Source organism: Coccinella septempunctata, chromosome 1 (assembly GCF_907165205.1).
Source record: "Coccinella septempunctata chromosome 1, icCocSept1.1, whole genome shotgun sequence".
NCBI lineage: Eukaryota > Metazoa > Arthropoda > Insecta > Coleoptera > Coccinellidae > Coccinella > Coccinella septempunctata.
In genome coordinates, this window is record NC_058189.1 from 36,516,756 (window position 1) to 36,537,344 (window position 20,589).

A 20,589-nucleotide genomic window follows, 5' to 3' on the forward strand; every position below is an offset into this window, starting at 1 on the left:
TTCATAAAATATCGGTATTTCTATAGCAACCTCGATAGCACGTAATGTATCGAGAAAATGACGAAAATATTCTGAGATGATGACCTAAAATATGGAAAAACTTACCCGAGGTATTTCTTCCCGTTTCCTCTTCATGAATTCTCTGTTACATTGAATCGATAGATTTGCCTGTTCTTATCAAAACAGGGTGCATCTATTGTACATCGTAGTAGCTTATTTTCTGTGGCCTGAATCCCCTTGAGATGGTTTTCAGCAGCGAATTCCCATACAACTGATATTCATATCAGTCGATGCCTATAGTTGGGGAGCCGACGATGCTAAATCGGGATTTACTCGAGCGTCGTGGAGACCTAGTCGATTTTGAAGATTAGATGGTAGAAAGAGAATCTCTGTTGGATTGTTGTCAAATTATCATAGAAAATATCACATGGTTCACAAAATGTACTGAAAAAGTTACACATAATAAACGTGTTCGAAGCTCTGAAAAGGCTTCTGAATAAGGACCTCAAATTTTATTGAAGGAATGCTGGCTACTGATAATGCCTATATCAACTGAAAAACAATACATGAAATAAAAATGCGGATTTTTGAGCAATCCATGAATTTCTCAGTAATATTTTGTCATGAAATTTACAACCCCTGCCAACTTTTATATTTCTATGAAATTAATTTGTATTGAAGAATTCTGAAGGCTGTTGCCAAATATCATAACGAAAAAGGTTCTATGATGTATATGTTACGGGCAATGTAATTATTTAGGTCAGTACTCATAATGCTTGGTTATTATGAATAATGACTATTGAAATTGGGCAATTTGATAAATTCGAATTACTTTACGATAATTTCTCACATTGCCCGGTCATTATAAATACCGCTATTATTTCTTTGGGCACTTTGATTAAGTGTCAGCTAATGAAGAACAGAGCTCATCCACAGCCCTCTTAAGGGTTAAGAGGGCCGTGGCTCATCTTAATGGCATCAACTGTAACTCCGTACGAGGCCATGTTTGGGACAAAGTTAAAAGTTGGTCTAAAAAGTTTTTTAACCACAGACGTTCTGCATAATATAAATTGTGAAGAGGACTCAGAAGTTTTAGTAGAAGATCAGATCAATTTACAGTCTGTAGAAGAAGGTCTACTGTAAAATAAACCACAGCATAGCGAAGCTACCAGGTCCAAGTCATCATGATGAGGAGGAACTACGGCACGAAACACGGAATTCTAAATCAACTTTATGCCCGGAATCAATTTACAATTTGTAATGAGAAGTTTATATATGGCGAAGATATTCCACAGACAGAGATTTCACTATGAGAATGTGCGAGATTGTCATCCAAGAAACAGGGCCAAAGCTATAGTCGATGTGGCTGTAAAGGTAGCTCTAAATCCGGTAAGTGCAAGTGTCGTAAAAAAAGCTATGTAACTCCAAATGCCACCAAAGTGGAAGATGCTCTAATAAATACACCCTCTATGTAGGTATTGCTACATATTGACATTTTGTGTAAATATAAATTTATAAGTACGTACATATCTAATACATTATTTTTATTTGGACTTAAGTTTTGTTTGTACTTATTTCATCGCCACCGGTTTGTTTGTCACCATGTGAAATTTGTTATTTTTTGTTACTTTGTCAGTTAGGTATGTAAAAATTTGTTTTTTTATAAGAAATATGAATAAAAATGATTTTTAAATTGCCACTTGACTTTCAGCATTATACATACATAATGACCGGGCAATGTAATATTTGGAACATAATTTATCATTTTGTCATATCCATTTGGGCACTTTTTAAATTGCCCGGGCATTATGAACAATGCCCAATTATTTACATTGCCCGTAACATATGCACTTTCAGCGGTGGGAAAAGCGTCTGCACTCTGCGGATACTCAAAGTTGCAAAAAACAATCTTCAGGTGTACATACTCGAGCGTGTCAGATTAAGATACTGTATATGCCCAACGTGTCTCTGATAATAAATTCATGTTAATCTGACAGTTTGCGTGGTGGGGCTGGACATACGAAAGATAGGATATGTTAATTGGACCCAAAGCAAGCTACTTTTCAAGGGACTGACAATTCGGACGTGACACAAGGTCACAGCGGTCCTTTGAAAATGCAAAAAAATATCGTTACTTGTACATCCTCGAGCGTGTCAGATTTTCATACAGATGGTTAATCTCGGTGTTACGGACATGTTGACCCATTAATCTGACACTAATTTCTTAATCTGAAGGTTTGAAGATGACAACCGAGATGATAACAAGAAATTTTTTGGAAATATCTCCCTTCCTGTACCTCTCATCGTTTCTGTATTTATTATGAAAGTTGTAGATAATAACATTCTATACAACTTTTGTCTGAAGCAATTTTACATACTTCTAAACGTTTTCGAGTTAGAGGGCGATAAGAACGAGGAGCTTAGCCACATGCGAAAAACCAAGGTCAATGTAGGAACCCAGTCTGATGTACATTTATCGCCATATATCTCAAAAACGTTCAAACGTAGAAAAAAATTGCTTCGGATAAAATTTGTAGAATATGTTATGCTCTACAACTTTTATAATGAAGGCGAAAACAATTTAAAGCCCAGGAGAGGAGATAATTAAAAAAAACTTATTTTTGTGACCTCTATGGCCAATTTTTATTGTTTCGGCTTGCTGAAACTGCAGATTATATTTTTTCTGATATTCTTGAATAATTAGCTTCAATATAAGAAAAAAAACCACTGCGCTCGAGAATTTACACGTGACGTTTTTTTTGCAAGTTTGGCACCCTCCCACACATTATCGTCAGACTTAAATTGTCAGATTAACCCCCGGTTTCATAAAGCTCGATCGGGGAATCAACGCTTGATTGACGGATAAAAGTCAATTGGTTTTCAGTCAATAATTCAGTGATGAGAATTCGAAATACCATTCTGGCATCAAATTGTGATCTATATACGTGTCCATTCAAGGATTTTCAATTGATACTTCTTCAATATATGTAGGAATGAAAAAGTTTTAGTGATTTCGTTTTTGAAATCGAGTGACTGTCGAATCGTTGATCGGGCAATCAAAGTTTTATGAAACCCGCTGTAAGAGAATATATACTTTTCAATATGTAATTAACCTCATATATCTTTAATCTGAGACACTCGAGTATGTACAATGATCGTTTTTTTTTTTACTATTCTGACAGTCTGTCCTAGACAAATCCCCCTAATTTTCCCCTCTAATTTTTGGTATAGAGGTACTCTACATGGTTCAAGGTATCTCCCCTTATATTAAACTGACACGCGCGAGTAAATACCGAATTTTCCTTTTGGGCTTCCCAACTACTATTGATGATTTTAAATTTTTTTTCTTTCGACATGTGGATCCGTCCACCTGACCCATCAGTGGGTGTAACCTGTCCATCGCTGCTTTGGTTTCGATAGTGGTTTGCTTTATATGACTATTTCAAATTCCTTCGTCTAGTGTAGATATTTCACATCGTTTTTCCAATCCCTCGAGCCATGGTATTACATTTCGCACAGCTTCCATTTCGCCATCGCCAGTAAGAAAATCCCACAATCATTAGATACTGAAATTGCGGGAATCTAAGGTGGGTTTGTGCAATTTGCGAAACTGGCTGAACGTTATGCGCGTAGAGGCCACACACGGCTTAAAGTAGTCGCCGAACCATTTGCTTCTGTAAATTGTAGTATTGTGCCTCGAAAAAACGGAATACGTGATTTGAGATTGCGATCGTGATCGTTTAGAAAACACGAGTATAACTCGAGACCGAAGCAACAGAGGCAGATAATATTGAATATTTATTTGCTTTCTGATGTTTGATGAAGATCTGGGAAACGAGGCCCATATGGTTTGGTCGTAAATTCCACCTTGCCGGTAATAAATCCGTTGTTCACATGCTCACATGGGGGAATGGATTGGAAAAATTGTCCGTTGTGTTTTATGAGTAAACTTATAAACGGAGGTTTCCAATCATGATGTAGAGAATTTTACTTATTTACCCTTATGGTAGAAAAGACGAAGAAATTTGATATTTTTCTACAGCTGTTATGAGTTAGCCCTAAAATATTTGACCATTTAGGCTAAGGACAGGTTATTCGGATCAAAATGTGACAATAGGATCAGAAATGCATCAACAAAAAAATCTCTGTAGAAAAAATAACAGGGCGTTAGGTTTGAACAATAACAGACTGTAAAATTGATTTTTCTATTTTTTATTTGACTTGTCCTATACATTGTAAATGTCTTAAGGTACCAATAAATACCTTATTATTATTATTATATCAATGCATCAAGATAAACAGCCACAAATACGCGCCAGTTGTCCTGCTAATTGTTTATTCATGTGAAATTTTTGTTCAAAGGTGAAGTTCATCTTGATTGAAACTTCCTTTAATTCCTTTTACTTATATTGATGCAAGACGGTTTTTGTTGAAGAATTTAACAATCTTGTAATTATCTGTTAATTCCTTCGGGAGATACCCATTCCCAACTACTGCATCATATGCATTTTATCTTCGGGTTAATATTTTTGAAATCTACAACTGATGTAACGTATTCAAATTAGCCAAAGAAGATAACGAACATTAACTCTCCTCAAGCTAGTGCATATTATGATATTATACTGATCTCTTGTATTTTCCATGCAAATAACTGGATTTGGTCTGCCTTCAATCAGTTTGTATGAACTTCAATTATGTTCGTCACATATTTTCCGAAGAGATTCGACATTGTGATAAAATACGTAATAACAGAAACTTTTACGTAGAACGGGCAACATAGCGTTGATTTAAAACCCAAAAATGTTTTGACAAGCTTCGTAACCCCACATTTTTGTACTATACAGAGTAAATGTGTCAAATTTCCATGGCCAACCGACTGCTAAAATAAATGTGAATGGAGTATAATATATGTGTTCGAAGCTCTGAAAAGTCTTCTGAAGAACCCCAAATTTTATTGAAGGCTACTGATAATGCCTATATCAACTGAAAAACAATACATGAAATAAAAATGTGGATTTTGGAGCAATCCATGAATTTTCTCGAAACGCTTGGTGAACTATAAGGGATGGAAGGAATGATCAGGTACAATTTTGCACAGCTTCAAAAGTTCTATGAAAAAGTCCGCGATAGTATATATCTAATTTTGAAGGTTAATCCACGATAACTAAGTTTCAATTCAATCCAACAAAATGAGCCATTGAGGTTTTGACTGGCATCGAAATTACTCAATATCTATGAATGTCAGCCATATCTGCAACATTTATTGCCGATGAAAAATGCCGAGAATTACGGCATAGTTTTCTAACGAATATTTCGGGAGATATGATTGAAGAAATACGAATTAAGGCAATAAATAAAATCTACCTGGTATCGCAGTGTCACGTGACGGCTACTTCGATGTGAGATTATAGAAATGGCACGATCGATATATGATCATTTCAATTTGTACTAGAATCGTGATAAAGTCGTAGCTGTTTCGACAAGGAATTGTAGAGTTCTCTTTCAGAAAGGTTGCGCTAATCGTTCGATAATTTTGTCTCCCGAAAATACAACAATTTAAATTTTCCACAAAAATTTGGAAACAAACCATTATTCCACACCCATTCGAATATTTAAGGGATTTCAAATTGTGGAGATGAAAAAGGTTTTTTCTAATCACTTTGCTATCAGAGATCGTTGATCACGCGAATCAAATCTTGGGTTCTCATTGTGAACCATCTTCAGTGAAATCTGTCCAGTATCGTGAAACTTAAATGCGAAGATAACGCAGAACAACTCGCAAATTACGGCTGCACGGAGAAGATCGATCATCGTAGTCTCGTTGACGATAATTACTAAGTCAAACAGGATGCCGATGCAGGGACTCTGAAGCAAAAGAGGAATTAAGCCATCTATCCGGGCCGCTTCCACCCACACACAACACAATCTGCTGCACCGCCTGGATTTAGGAGAGCCACCGCATCACCCCTCACCAACGGGGGCATATGTGCTAATGATGTTCAAAGCCAAACTCCACTACGGAATAATACGGCAGAATCAATCAGGTTCACCCCAAGTTAATTTCGGGAGGTTGGGGCGGTTTGATCTATGAGTATTTTCGTCTATGCGTGGCAGAAATGGCTCGGTGGGGTATTAAATCAATTTTCGCACGAAATTAGGTTATGTTTAGTTTTCGAAGCTTCTTGGATGATGACATTGAATATCTTATCCAGATAAATATCCACTGAACGAAATTCTCACACAATCTGAGTGGAGAAACGACAGTTTCGTTTTTTTCGTCAGCCTGCATGGTCATAATTTTTCACCTTCAAATACATTTGATACGGACGATACCGTAATTCCTTTCAGTTTTCTGGAATATTTGAACAATGTTATTCTAGACAAAACATTGATTGAATTTTGTATTCAAAATTATCAGGATTTAAATGGACAGGCCCGGATCTAGGGGGGGGCAAGCGGGGCGCTTGCCCCGGGCGCCAGCCTAAGGGGGCGCCAAAATCAACCAGAGGTTGAAATTTTTTTACTTTTGATTTTCTCGGAAAAAATTAATTTCCTAGTGCTAAAATGGAAACTGTAGAATGGAAACATGATAAACCATCACTATGCCTAAAATATTTAAAATCAATGAGGGATCAATTAACTGCATATTATTCAGTCATCTACGAATGACCGCCACACTTGGGTGAAATAGGTTGAAAGATCTGATATGTTTACACTGCGTCGCAAGCAGTAATTGTTTTGCCTGGGGAATTGCCGACTCATCGCCTTCTCATCTGGAACTAAGGCCCAAAATTTCCGATTTTCTATAGACCATAACATAAAAACTAATCCTTTCAGCATAATTCTGTTTGCATATTCGTAATCTATGCCTTAGTAAAAACAATTTTCCATAGATGTACCGAGTTTTCCACCATAATTTGAGCCCCCCTTTAACTTTGTTACTAAGAGAGGTACAAAAAATGTTTTTTACAAAAGTTTCACGAAATTGAGTTTTTTTTAAATGTTTTCACAAAATGAAATATACAGGGTGTGGCGTAATGAATGGATAATATGGAGCCTGCAGGTAGAGGACTCTATGGCGGTTAAGAAAAATAAATTTTACGTTTAGTAAAAGTGCCTTGGTTTTCGAGATATTCGAGATTTTCGAAAATTCAAGAAAATCACACCCTTCGCCACTCTTTTTGCAGGCAAGACTCCAAATGAAAGAATTTTTTCAAACTGTTTTTTGGATAGTATTCCTAGATAGATGCGCTATCGAATGTAAATTATTATTTTTGAGGCGCATGAATAGTTTTTCATAAATAAAAGATTTAAATCAAATTTTCCGTTTTGCTTATTTTTTTTCCTAAGTTCAACCCAGCGTGGTGTGAAAAATAATATGGTTACCTGAGTGCCAAAGCAAGAGAAAACATGCCTGTTTCACTGAGATTCTGAAATGGTATAACTCACTCTATTTTCAGCATTAAATACAAAATAAATTTCTATTACAATGAGTCAAGGCAGAGTTTGACGTAAGCCTTTTTCTTTAATTTTAGCAACTAAAATGTGACTTGCAAGCAGAATAGAGCAATTATTCATAAGAAGTTGTAGAGCATCTAGTAGAGCTCCTGATGCACACATTGAACACTTTTTGTAAAACTCGATTCAATTAAACGATATTTTAAAATTGGTTTTTTCCCTCGTATTCTTTCATTATTAAGCCCTATAGTTATGAAGTTAATAGTTGTTAAGCGAATTTCAAGTAACGAACTGAATATTAGCATACTTGTAATTGAGAAAAAATGCTGAAAATTTGGTAATTTTTATTACATTGAGTCAAGACCCTTGTTACAAAAATGCTGAAATTTAATGCATAACTTGAAATTAACTTGAAAATATTGATTTCACAACGTTGGGGTTCAATAATAAAAGAAAACGAGAAAAAATAACAATTTTGAAATATCGTTTCATTGAATAAAGTTTCACAAATCACAAATGATGCTTAAATTGGCCACCATGAGTTCTGATACATGCTCTATAGTCTACACTTTCTAATGATTGAAGGAATCTAATATGCTTTATTGCATATCTATCAACAATTTTAAAATGAGTATCGTTTCATTGAATTAAATATCACAAAAGATTCTCTAAGAGGCCACCATGAGCTTCAGTAAATGCTCTATACCTTCTTATAGATGATTGCTTATTTCTGCTTGCATTTCTCATTTCAGCATGTAAAAATTTCAGAAACACTGTTTACATTAAACTAGGCCTCAACTGATTGCAATAGGAATTTATTTTGTATTAAATGCTGAAAATACAGAGAGTTATACCATTTCGGAATCTCAATGAAACGGGCATGTTTTTTCTTGCATTGGCTTTCAGGTAACCATATTATTTTTTACACCGCACTAGGTTGAACTTATGAAAAAAAAATTAGAAAAACGGAAAAGTTGAGTTAGATCTTTTTTTCATGAAGATCTATTCATGCGCCTCAAAAATAATGAATTACATTCGATAGATCATCTATCCAGGAATACTATCCAAAAAACAGTTTGAAAAAATTCCTTCATTTGGAGTCTTGCCTGCAAAACGAGAGGCGAAGGGTGTAATTCTGTTGAATTTTCGAAAATCTCCAATATCTCGAAAACTAGGGCAATTTTACTAAACGTAAAATATATTTTTCTGAACCGCCATAGTGTCCTCTACCACCAGGCTCAATATTATCCATTCATTACGCCACACCCTGTATACAAAGTGGGCGGTTTTCTGAAGAATATTTTTGGTCTCCGATCAAAACCGAATTCATTCTGTACACTAATTCGAGGGCGTAGAACACGAATATGCAAACAGATATTTAAAAAAAAACACTTTTCAAGTTATGGTCGATGGAAAATCGGAAATTTTGGACCTTCGCGGAAAAATTCATAAAATCTTAACCGTTCGAGATAGATGAATGAAGTGTGGATTTTTATATTTGCAAAGAACCAATTCATCACCAAAAAAGCAGCATATGACTAGTGCCTTTTTTCTAGCTGCTACATATCCTCAAAGTTGACCAATATTTCCGAAATTTTGCACTGAAAGTGATTTATTCCTCAAAATACTGATCCTCCAAAAATCTAATTGCATATTCGTGATCTACCTTGAATTAATATGTAAAATGATCCGGGTCGATATATGTAGTTACAAAAATAAATTTTTGTTCGGAATAATTTCGTTCATGAAGCGCGGGTAAAAACGATAGACGATGGCGGGTTGCAAACGACATTCTTGTAAATACAAACTTTTTAATTTTTTTCTATTTATGCAATTTTTGGGAGTATTTTGGAAAAAGAATAACTTTTAATGGAACAATGAGAAAAAATATCTTTTGATGGAACAATGGGAAAAAAATATGAGTGATTTTTTCCCAAAGTACTCATCTTAGGAAAAATCTAATTGCATATTCGTAATCTATACGAACTCGAACTAGTGAAAAAAATAACTCGGGTTGAAAGTGATGACGAATATGCAATTAGATTTTTTTTCCTACGAACCTTAGAAGAGGGGGGGGCGCCATCATGAATATTTGCCCCGGTCAGAAAAAATCGTAGATCCGGGCCTGTAAATGGATAAACTTTAAGGTCGTCTAGGCCATTATGAAGAGTCTCAGGATTAATGGGAATACATTTGAATATTGGTTCAGTCATGCGCGGAAACGCTATGTTGAAAGTTACGAGATTCTCCTAGAATTCAATTTCTCACTCATCCCCCAAAACTAGACAGGGGAAACACTTTTTTTTCCACTGTAACTCTTCATTCATGTTCAACAGAAAATATGCATTGTAGGGACGATTTTTTCTGAAAATTTTAGTGCATTTTAGCGGTGATTGTATAAGAGAGTACATTAGATTATTTGGTCTCTTTTTAACATCACATCAGCATTTTCGTCGTTTGAAAATTTCTTGGCATAATTTTAGCACAAAGTGTGGTAGTGTGTAGACACAACTATGACTTTTCTTTGAGAGTTTTGTTTATTTAGGTTTTCCATTTCGTCACATTGTATTAAAAGTAATTATAAGTAGTATTTAGAAGCTAATAGCATTAATTTCCGATTCCTGTTTATAGGTAAGATATTTCTTGTAACATTTTGTTGAAACTTGTAAATAAATCCCGTTTATAGAGACAGACATCAAATTGCTGTTATTGAATTCGAATCTACAAAAGAAGAGAAAGACATCTTATAAATCGGATATTAATGCTACTAGCTTCTAAATATTACTTATAATTACTTTTAATACAATGTGACGAAACAGAAAATCTAAATAAACAAAACTGTCAAAGAAAATTCATAAAAATGAAACATGTTTACTTACACTTCTCGTCTAAAGAAAAGTGAGTTTCATTTTTACATAAATATTGGAATGAAATTCATCTTCAAAAAATCAAAACGAAAATGAATCGAAAAATTCGATAAATGAAAAAACATTAACACATATCAGAACAGGTCAAATGAACAATTCTCTTCTTGCTTTCTCATCAGCAAATAAAGAGATGATCCTTCAAATTTAATTTTCTTGCAGTTCAATTTTCAATGCACAAAATTGCCAAACATCTCGTTTGAGACATCTTAGGCCCAGTTTCACAATCATTGGTAAAAAGTGGTGGTTTGTTAACCACTACCTGTGAGTTAACCCAAGGTTTAAAAACCTGCTCGTTTCACAACAAAAAAATGAGTGGTGGTTATTTGACCATCGGTTAAAATTTTTTTCTGAGGGTTGGTAATGTTTTTCGTGTACGATAGATCTGCATTTGGGTTATTTATTAATGACATTTCGTATTTCTGTGTAACAAGAACTTCAGAATATAGAAATTGTTATAAATATTGCAGAAAACGAAAAAAACGTATGCGTACCGTACGGATGTTTGTTTGATGTTCTATGCCAATTTGAGTTTCATAATTAATGGTTATTTTTCGTTTGGATTTTGATTTAAGTGAAGCTGAAGCGGTAAATACTCTCCCTTTTTTCTTGTGCGAAATGAGGAAAAACAGTGCAACTGTGCTGGACCAGAACAAATTATTAGTTTATTGAAAAATTCAAACAAAATTAAGTTTTGCATTTATAAGTTAAAGTTATATGACGTGTTTTCCTCAACAATTCTTCGAAAGCCTATTTTTAGTGATTATTTAAATTTGAATTGAAATGCTTTGATCTATTTCAAAAATTTCATCACTGTAATTCAAAAAATTTGCATAATAACTATTCATAAGATTCAGTCTAGTTCTATTATTTGACAAAAATTATTGATTTCCTAAAGGTGGTACGCCAAAATTTTGATGTACTTGACCACGACTTGAAGGAGGTAGTTCTTCATTTTCATTACAAGCTATGTTATGTAAAAAAACTGTGGACCCAATCATTGCTTGTATAGTATCTATACTTTTAATATTCTCATTGAAGGAGCTGAGAATCTTTGCTTCCAAATGCCTCACTGTATTTCTTGTTCTTATCGGTGATTTTTTGAATAAGACCTGCGCTTCATTTTGGACTTCCCGTAAAGGGGTAATTAGGTAAGTAAGGCTTCACAGGATACCCACCGTCTCTTATCCTATCCTCGAAATCACCTTTCTCAAACCTTTCTCAGTACGTGTGAATCATGGGCTCAAGTTGGCCGTCTTACCAGTGTCTATAAATGTTAGATCTGCGTCTGTCACTGATTGAAAATAATCAGCATTTTCGCCACCAGGAGACAAGCAATACCAAAAAATTTTCGCCTAAATTCTTAGATTTTATCATCATGTGATATATGTATATAGTTAGGTCTTGGTGATGCAATGGCTTCGCTAACTCTTTTTACACTTCTTGCTGTAGCCTTGCTCACAGCTTCAAAATCACCTGATATTCTTAGGAATTACCCGCTAAAATATTTCTGAAATCCAGATCGACATATTCCTCAAAATAATTCCTTCTAGCTCCAAATCTTCTGGGCCTCACTACTATGAGTATTCACATCATAATCGTCTACGATGTTCATAAATAATAACTGATAAACACTCAATACATGTGAAACGCTTCCTAACCAGTAATCTCGAAGAAATGCTGAATTGTTTCTGACAGAACTCAAAATATGTTATGCAGGGTGTTTCATGAGTCGTTGGCCATAGCCTAATGGTAAATGCAGGTCATCCAGGTCTTTCAGAAAACCTGCTTTTTTTGTATCCTAAGGCTATTTTTCGGATATACGGGGTGATTCATGAATATTGGCCTAAATTTGCGATAGCCATAACTCTGGACGGCAAGGTCCGATTTTGATCAAATTTAATAGGTTTGTTCACTTCAGAATGCTCTTTCAAACGGCGCATGAAATATCAATATTTTCAGGGCAGTACTTAGAATATCGTGGTTTTTCATTCAAGCCCCAAAATCTATATTTTTTACATACCTTACAGAAATTTCGTTATTGCCCTGAAAAACTACATAATTTATTCTAAGAAATCCAATTTTCACTTTGCATGGCACACTTGTCACAAGGGAAAAACTACATAATTTATTCTAAGAAATCCAATTTTCACTTTGCATGGCACACTTGTCACAAGGGAATAGGAGCCGGACGAATTCATATTTCATGTCATTTTTTCGAAATGCGGTCCTGTTTTTACTCCTTCGGTAATAGTATTTATTGTCCTTTGCCGTGATTCTGAATTATTTGAAATTCTGTTCAATTCTTCTTCATTTTAAACCCCCAGCACATACTGAGTGTTCGTAAAAAAGTGTTTAAAAGTATGCAAGGTCGAGCTGTGAATTTTTTTCGAAATTACATATTGAATTTACATACAAATGGTGTAAACCATCTTGGAAAATATAATCCGTAAGTATATTTGCTTCATAAAACACATAAAATTTATTCTTCAACAATGAAAATGTACTATCTTAAGAGATGTTCAAAATGGAGTTCTTCCATCTCGACACATTTCCTAGCTCTTGAAATCAGATTATTTATTGCTCTTCTTATCATATCGGGATTTTGTTCAACTTCTGCACAGGCTTCTTCTATCCTCTGCCGCAAATGCTCCCGTAAAGTTAGAAGTGTCTGTCACTTTTTCACGCACACTCAGTATGAACTGAGGATTTAAAATAAAAAAGAGTTGAACAGAATTTTAAAAATTTTTAATTCACGACCGAAGACAATGAATAATATCACCAAAGGAATAATAACAGGACCGCATTTCGAATAAATGACAGAAAACATAAATTCGTTCGGTTCCTTCATTGTTGTTTTATGGAAGGAAATAAAAAGGTTTTTCGGAAGAATAAATTTTAATAGTTGTTAATAGTGATATAAAGTAAATACACTTACGGATTATATTTTTCAAGAGGGCTTACATCATTTATATCTAAATTGAATATGTTTTTTCAAAAGAATTCACAGCTCGACTTGGCATACTTTTAAACACTTCTTTACGAACACACAGTATGTGCTGAGGGTTTGAAATGAAGAAGAATTGAACAGAATTTAAAGTAGTTCAGAATCTCGGCAAAGGACAATAAAAATAATTAACGAGGGAATATAAACAGGACCGCATTTCGAAAAAATGATATCCGGTTCCTATTCCCTTGTGACAAGTGTAACATGCAAAGTGAAAACTGAATTCCTTAGAATGGGTTATGTCGTTTTTCGTGGTCATAACGAAATTTCTGTGAGGGATGTGAAAAATATAGATTTTGGAGCTTGAAAGAAAAATCAGGATATGCTGAGTACTGCCCTGAAAATATTAATATTCCATAAACCGTTTGGAAGAGCTTTCTGAAGTGAAACCCATAAAGTTTGATCGAAATTGGACCTTGCATTCCAGAGTTATGGCTATCGCAAATTTAGGCCAATATTCATGTATCACCCTGTATCTCCGAAACTAATAGCCTTAGGATACAAAACAAGCAAGTTTTCTGAAAGGCCTGGATGACCTGCATTCACCATTGAGCTATGGCCAACGACTCATGAAACACCCTGTATATGCAGAAATGCATACGCCACTAAAATTCTATGTCCAGGTAATTCCTAGTTAACTCATGAAATTTCCGGGGTTAAGTCACCACAAGTTAACTTTAGGCCAAACGATAAACCACAATTTGTGAAATAGAATTTTTCATTTGAACACTGGTCACTACATAACTTTGGGTTAACCATATATTGTGAAACTGGGCCTTATGCCGGCCACAGACTTCGTTCCGCTGCGTTCGTATCGCCGCGATTCGAACCGACGTTTCTGATCGCTGTCCTGTTTTGTCCACACACTTCGGTAAATCCTCTCAGTTATTTTTCAGTCGTTATCGGATATGTACGTCATGAAGAGGAAACAAAGCCAGTGAATTGCCTGTACAAATTGGTGAAATCCGAGAAAAATTGTTTGTTTGCCGTCTTCTTAACCATCGTAGTTGAAATTACTAAATATGAAGGCTATGCGCGACACGTTCTCCGCTAATGAAAAATAACCGCCGGTTGTGAACGAAATCCCCACACACTGTCGGTTTGGAACGAGAACCGATGCACTGTCGTTCCAAAAATCAAGCTCCGACAGATATTTTAACCGACGATTCGGCACGACGGTTTTTCACCACTCACATCGGTTTTTGGAGCTTTTGGAACGACGCACAGAGGAGTAAAGTTAGTATCTAGCCGGCCAAAAATCAGTTTCCAAAAATGCATCAGAAATGGGAAAATTGCACCGAATGGTCAATTAGAATAGTAGGTGATTCGAATCAATGGCGTAAATCGTTTTTCCCTGATCATCAATTAGCGAAAAAATTTATTTGAACTTGTCGGTTTCATTACATTAGTTTTTAACGCATCAAAAATATCTCTTTCAATGCATAGTTCAGTTCTTCCTGTGTTACCTCTCAAACTTTTATAAGACCATCTCATTATGGATTATGAGAGACCAGGTATGCATCTATGTAATAGCGTTATGTTATTCATTAAAATAGAGGATGCAGCAATAAAAAAAAATAATATATGGTTCTCTTTATTTTATGCTTCTTGTTATTGTGAATTTCAACATTCGATGAGACATTTGTTATACTTCCTGATGACTCCCGATAACTATTCCAACATGATTGGTTGTTCAAGTTATGTAGTAGATAGATTTTCAATCAATAGCCGCCAATAACCGCCACTTTGGAAAATATTGATTTTTCTTCTTCGGCTAATCTAAATGAGGAATTAAGGAATTTCAAAATGAGGTCGGAAATAGATTCTATATATGGAGCTATTTTCATTAGTCAAAGACAAAATGTCATTTGAGGACCATCTGGAGTGACCACCATTATGAAACAAAACCTCTTCAACCTTAGGGATAGCCAGCAGTTGACCAGTTTCGACAAGAATTTGGAATTTTTAGAAAATTGTCTAGTAAATCGAGATAATTATTCCGAAGAGCAGCAGAAGAATATTAAACATTATGTAAAACATTTCAGTCTTTATCGAATAAATTTTGCTCGAAAATTTTCGAGAGAATCTTGTAACATCGATATCTTACTTCCAATCCGCTTCTATCTGGCATGAGGCCAATACCGACGAAAAAAAAGCAAGCCATTTTTGGTAAAATCATCCAATCAAATAACTCCTCAGAGTCTTCTCTATTCGGACATTTATGAGAGTTGTGAATAATCAGACGACTAAGAAGAAATACATCAATTTCACATCAGGTGATTGATTGAGTTTGCCATTTTCTTATTGTAAATCGTAAATAAATTATTATTAAGGTGAATTATCGTATCTATTGTCTCACCCATTGTTTATTATTCGCAAGATTGATATCAGAGGTCCTAGATTTTTTATGATATTTTTTTCGTAATCAACAGACTTGAACCAACAGAAAATGGTTTTCAAATATTTTTGGCCGACTAGACTTGTCATTTACCCCTCTGTGCGACGGTTCGAATCGCGGCGATACGAACGGATGAAAAAGAACGAAGTCTGTGGTCGGCTCTACTCCTAAATGGCCGTTTGCACCGTTTCTCTAAACAACGATTATATTCTTAAACAACGTTTAATTCCCTAACCGGGTTGCACCGTTCCTAAACGTTGATTATAAGGCCCTTAAACGTCGTTTAAACTAAACGCAGAAATTTGCCCGTTTAAACGTTGATTGAAGTAAAACTTCAAATTCGATTGACAAATGTGTTTTCTATTTGTGTTGATATAAAATTCGAATTAATAATGGATGATTTGGAAGATGAGATAGTACTTGATGATGATCTTGATGCACTTGGCAATACTGAATTTGGATTTCCCAGACGTTTACTCGGAGAAAAAATTATTTCGAAGAATGGACAACCTCATTATTTTCAGGAGATTTCTTTTAACGAAAGAAACCGTGTTATTTTTGTTGCCATATATGGAGAATGATTTGGAATTTAATAATTAATTATATTATAGAAATATAGATATTTCAGGAATAATAGTGTGGCAACAATAAATGAATTGATAGCTACATTGAGGTTTTATGCTAGTGCTGGTTACTTGGCTTCTGTTGCCAATTTCATAAATGTAGATGTATCGACAGCTTCAAGAATTATTGCTAAATTTTCATTAGCAATTGGTAAATTATATTCCGAATTCATTAAACTGCCCAAAGATGAGGAAATAGTGCAAATTCAACAGTCCTTTCACGAGAAGTCTTCTTTTCCTAGACTAATGGAATGTGTGGATGCTACTCATAGTACTCATGTTCGCACTTCAAATTCGAAACACAACACCGAAACTCCAAAAGAAATGTTCGAATTTTCCACCTTGACAACAGAACTTTAGTCACAAAACCTTGACTTCTTTTTCTTTTTAATTTATCTTCTATGATGTGCTCTACTGAAATTTTGAATTTTTTATGCTGTGAGTGGTGTTGCCAAACCTATCGATGATTAAAGTAAACAACGATTATGATTCGACGGTGCAAACCGTCAACCGCTAAGCAACGTTTAAATATTAAACATCGATTAGTTTAACCATGGTTACCAGCGAAACGGTGCAAACGGGCATTAATATATTAAAAAATAAAATCGAACTGGCAGCAGTCAGAAAAATAAAATGATTGTTGGTTCATTTTTATGGAAAAATTTTCGTTCTTCGTCTTGTCGAGAAATACGAGTAGTAGGTCCTAGCCCTGATAAATAATTATGATCGCTCTGATATTTTTCATATTTATAAATCTTCCACATGCATGAATTAAATAAATGCAAATTCTCCCATGGTAAAAAATCAATTCGAGCCCCAAAAAGGCAACCCTTGCGTCGCTTTTAGGTACGTCCCTGGCTAGGAATCAATGGACCAATGTCTCAAGTCGAGGCAAACTTGAGCATTGACTGGAATCTTCCAAAAAATATTCATTTTAAGAGGGCTTAATGGGATAGAAACAGCTATTTTCCCTCTCGTTCCGAATTGAACGAATCTAGCCTAAAAAAAGAACCGTTCGGTTGACAAGCAGATCTCTTCACGCTCCATATGCAAATTGCCGGATGCGCCCATCGGAAAGATTCCATTTCTTCGAGCGCATCCAATTCCACGCCGGGATCTCGTTAATCCATCGCAATTATTCAACTCTATGATAATTTGTCACCATTAAATCCAACCTAATAAGCTGCCGCAGTTAATCAAATGCTAATTCTGTCGCGTTTTGCGCGTTTTCTAGTCGATCAACCCTGGCGATGGCACGTCGGCATTTCGAATTATGAAAATTGCGATGACAATCAGGCCCCGTCAGTGTGTTCTTCTGTCGCATTACCGGCTAATGAAATGTGAAGAGAAGATTACGATGCCGTTGAGTCGGTAATGAAGCTGGTAAAGTTAACTTCAATGTGGATAAATACAGATTTAATTTCCATATCCATAGGGAATGGATGCTTTAATGGGAAGTATATTCGACATCTTGGCATAAAGCTCGCTCACTGGGGGTTCCATACCACCGTCGTGTAGGTTAACCTTGAACGGGCGAATTCATTCGCTTCAGATTCATGTTTCTTTGGCATTTTATGCAGATTTTACACAAGGTTGAGCTGAAGTATAAAAGTATAAAATATTTTAATTCAATTTTGACGTTATAAAAGGATAATATTCAACCCAAAGATTATAGATTAGAAGGATAGGAAACGCCCTCATGTCTCTAGTACTAAAAACTGACAACATTTTGGCCAGTGAAAACACGCTTGACAATGAGATGGCGCTGAAAACACACTGTCAATACAGTGACTCTAACGAGACAGTGGCGACAATTGTGGTCTCGTTTTTCATCGTTTCAGCAAGAATATGGTGGATTTGGTCACGTGACGTGACGTGAGCCAATCAGCATTCCGAATTAGAGATCATAGCATTGAAATCTGTGCTTCTAAGGCGGATCGGCCACCGAATGCGAAGTTGCGCGAAGCTGAGCATTTTCAGTAATAATATAATTGACAAGCTACGAATCGAGTGACGTAACTCGTGATTTAGCATTGAAAAAGCACAGCTTCGCTCAACTTAGTATTCGGTGGCTGATCTCCCTAAGACGCCATATTCTTGCTAAATTTCCAATTGTCGCCAGTGTCTCGTTAGAGTCACTGTAACTGTCAATACAGAAAAACTTTTTGATAACAGTTTTCTGTTTTATAATTGAAGGGCGCGAATTCGAATTATATTCCTTGTATTCAATTTCAATATCGACTTTGTTGAGACCGGAAAAAAAACAGCCTGAGCGACAAGACAAAAGTATGGTTGTATTTCGGGGCCAGGATGTAAGTTTTCATCTGAACATTGTTTGGAATCAAATAATATCAATGAAAAACGCTGCTGGATCTGATATACAGGGAGTTCCTAAATTGAACATACAAACGAAAAGGGGAGATTCCTTGAGTGAGTTTAAGAAAAAAAAGTCCCATAAACATGGGGTCGCAAACGTTTCGTTTTCGAGATACAGAGTGTTGAAGTTTGAATTTTTTTCAAGTTTTTTTCTCATAGTATCTACACTTCACAAGATATTCAACTGAAATTTGGCATGCATATTACATTTTAGAGTTCTCACCACTTGACATGGCAATTTCGATAGAAGATCTACAGGGTGATATTTTTTCTGGAACACTGCCACCTGTTCTTCTGCAGAACCTTTTTTGGTGAGCAACTGTTAATTTGAAAAAATGTAAAAAGAAGCTTTGTTCTTAAACTAAACTTTTCGGTTTCTTGTAGTTTTGTCGTATCTACCAACGATTTTGAGAAAAAAAATTTTGAACGATTCTCTCGAAATCCTCGTGAAAATCCAAATTATGATGGGAAGGCCACTTGTAAGCTGTGGTGAATGAATTCAGTGTCAGTTTTTATGGAAATTTTCCTGATCTGTAGCGATGATTCATAAAGATTCGATGAACTCGTATAATCAACACAAAAAATGTATTACTATGAGAAAAAAACTTGAAAAAAATTCAAACTTCAACACTCTGTATCTCGAGAACGAAACGTTTGCGCCCCCTTGTTTATGGTACTTTTTTTTCTTAAAATCACCTAAGGAATCTCCCCTTTTCGTTTGTACGTTCAATTTAGGAAAACCCTGTATTTGTAATTGTAATTCACAAAAAATTCACGAAAATTTCAAATTATGGACAACGAATAGAACTTTGACTCGGACACAAGAGTATATGGTGATCTACTATACGTCAAAGGTATTATTTCTGCGCAATATTTTGTTTTGATATAATAAACTAAGTTGAATTTGTACAGGGTGTTCGAGTTAAAGTGTCCCTATACCTTATTGTGGAAAATAAAGGAGCTAAAAGAAAAAGTTGAATACGAAACTTGTCTGAAATCGTTTGAATTTTTATTTTTTATAACCTACCTTAATACAGGGTGCTCCGTTTTTTCCCTGTTGGTATCGACTTTCTTATTTTGAATGGAACACCCTGTATATTATTGCATTTTTGAATTCCTTGCCAAATTTTAAGGTAATATTGGTATGACAACCATAGTCCTTTATAGCAACGATTGATGAGGTATTCGACTTCTTCCTTAAATTTTGACAGCTGTAGGTGCTCACTAAAATAGCTGATACTAGTTTTCTAATGAATGTATCGAAACCAAATTTTGGTCAGCCTTTGTCAACAAATTGGATCATACGTTACATCCCTATTTTTAGCAATCTGTTATTCAGGGTCTTCAAAAATTAAAATTAAAAATTCAAATAGATGTTCAATCAAAACTCAATTTTTTCAAAGGGCAACCTATATTTTTTTCTTGTTCATCATGTAGAGCAGGTTAAAATGCTCAAAAAATTTATTTAAACTTTTTCTATAAAGGAAATAGTTTCAGAAATATGGACGAAAAAGTGGATTTTTCCGTAAGAACCAACGATAATTAATTAATTCAGCTGATAGAATATGGTAGCTATGGAAACTAGCACTTATCTAATTGTGTATTTTTGAGTTTTCTTTTATGTTGTCAGACAACTACTTGAAAATTTTGAGAAAAATGTATCTGTTAGTTGAGTCTCCCTTTAAAATTGAAATAATCTAATTTTATTGGGAGCGAGTACGAATTATGAGTAAAAAACTCTCTTTGTCTTTCGTTTGTCAAGCTAGTTAATTAAATTTATCAAAAAAAAATCAAGGCCAACTA

The 20,589-nt window shown here is 35.1% G+C and overlaps 1 protein-coding gene across 2 annotated transcripts in view; it reads left to right on the plus strand.

The window, feature by feature from the left end:
• LOC123322966 (netrin-B) overlaps positions 1-20,589 on the plus strand; it is a 408,729-nt gene that overhangs the window by 85,936 nt on the left and 302,204 nt on the right. The gene's annotated exons all lie outside the window — the stretch shown is intronic.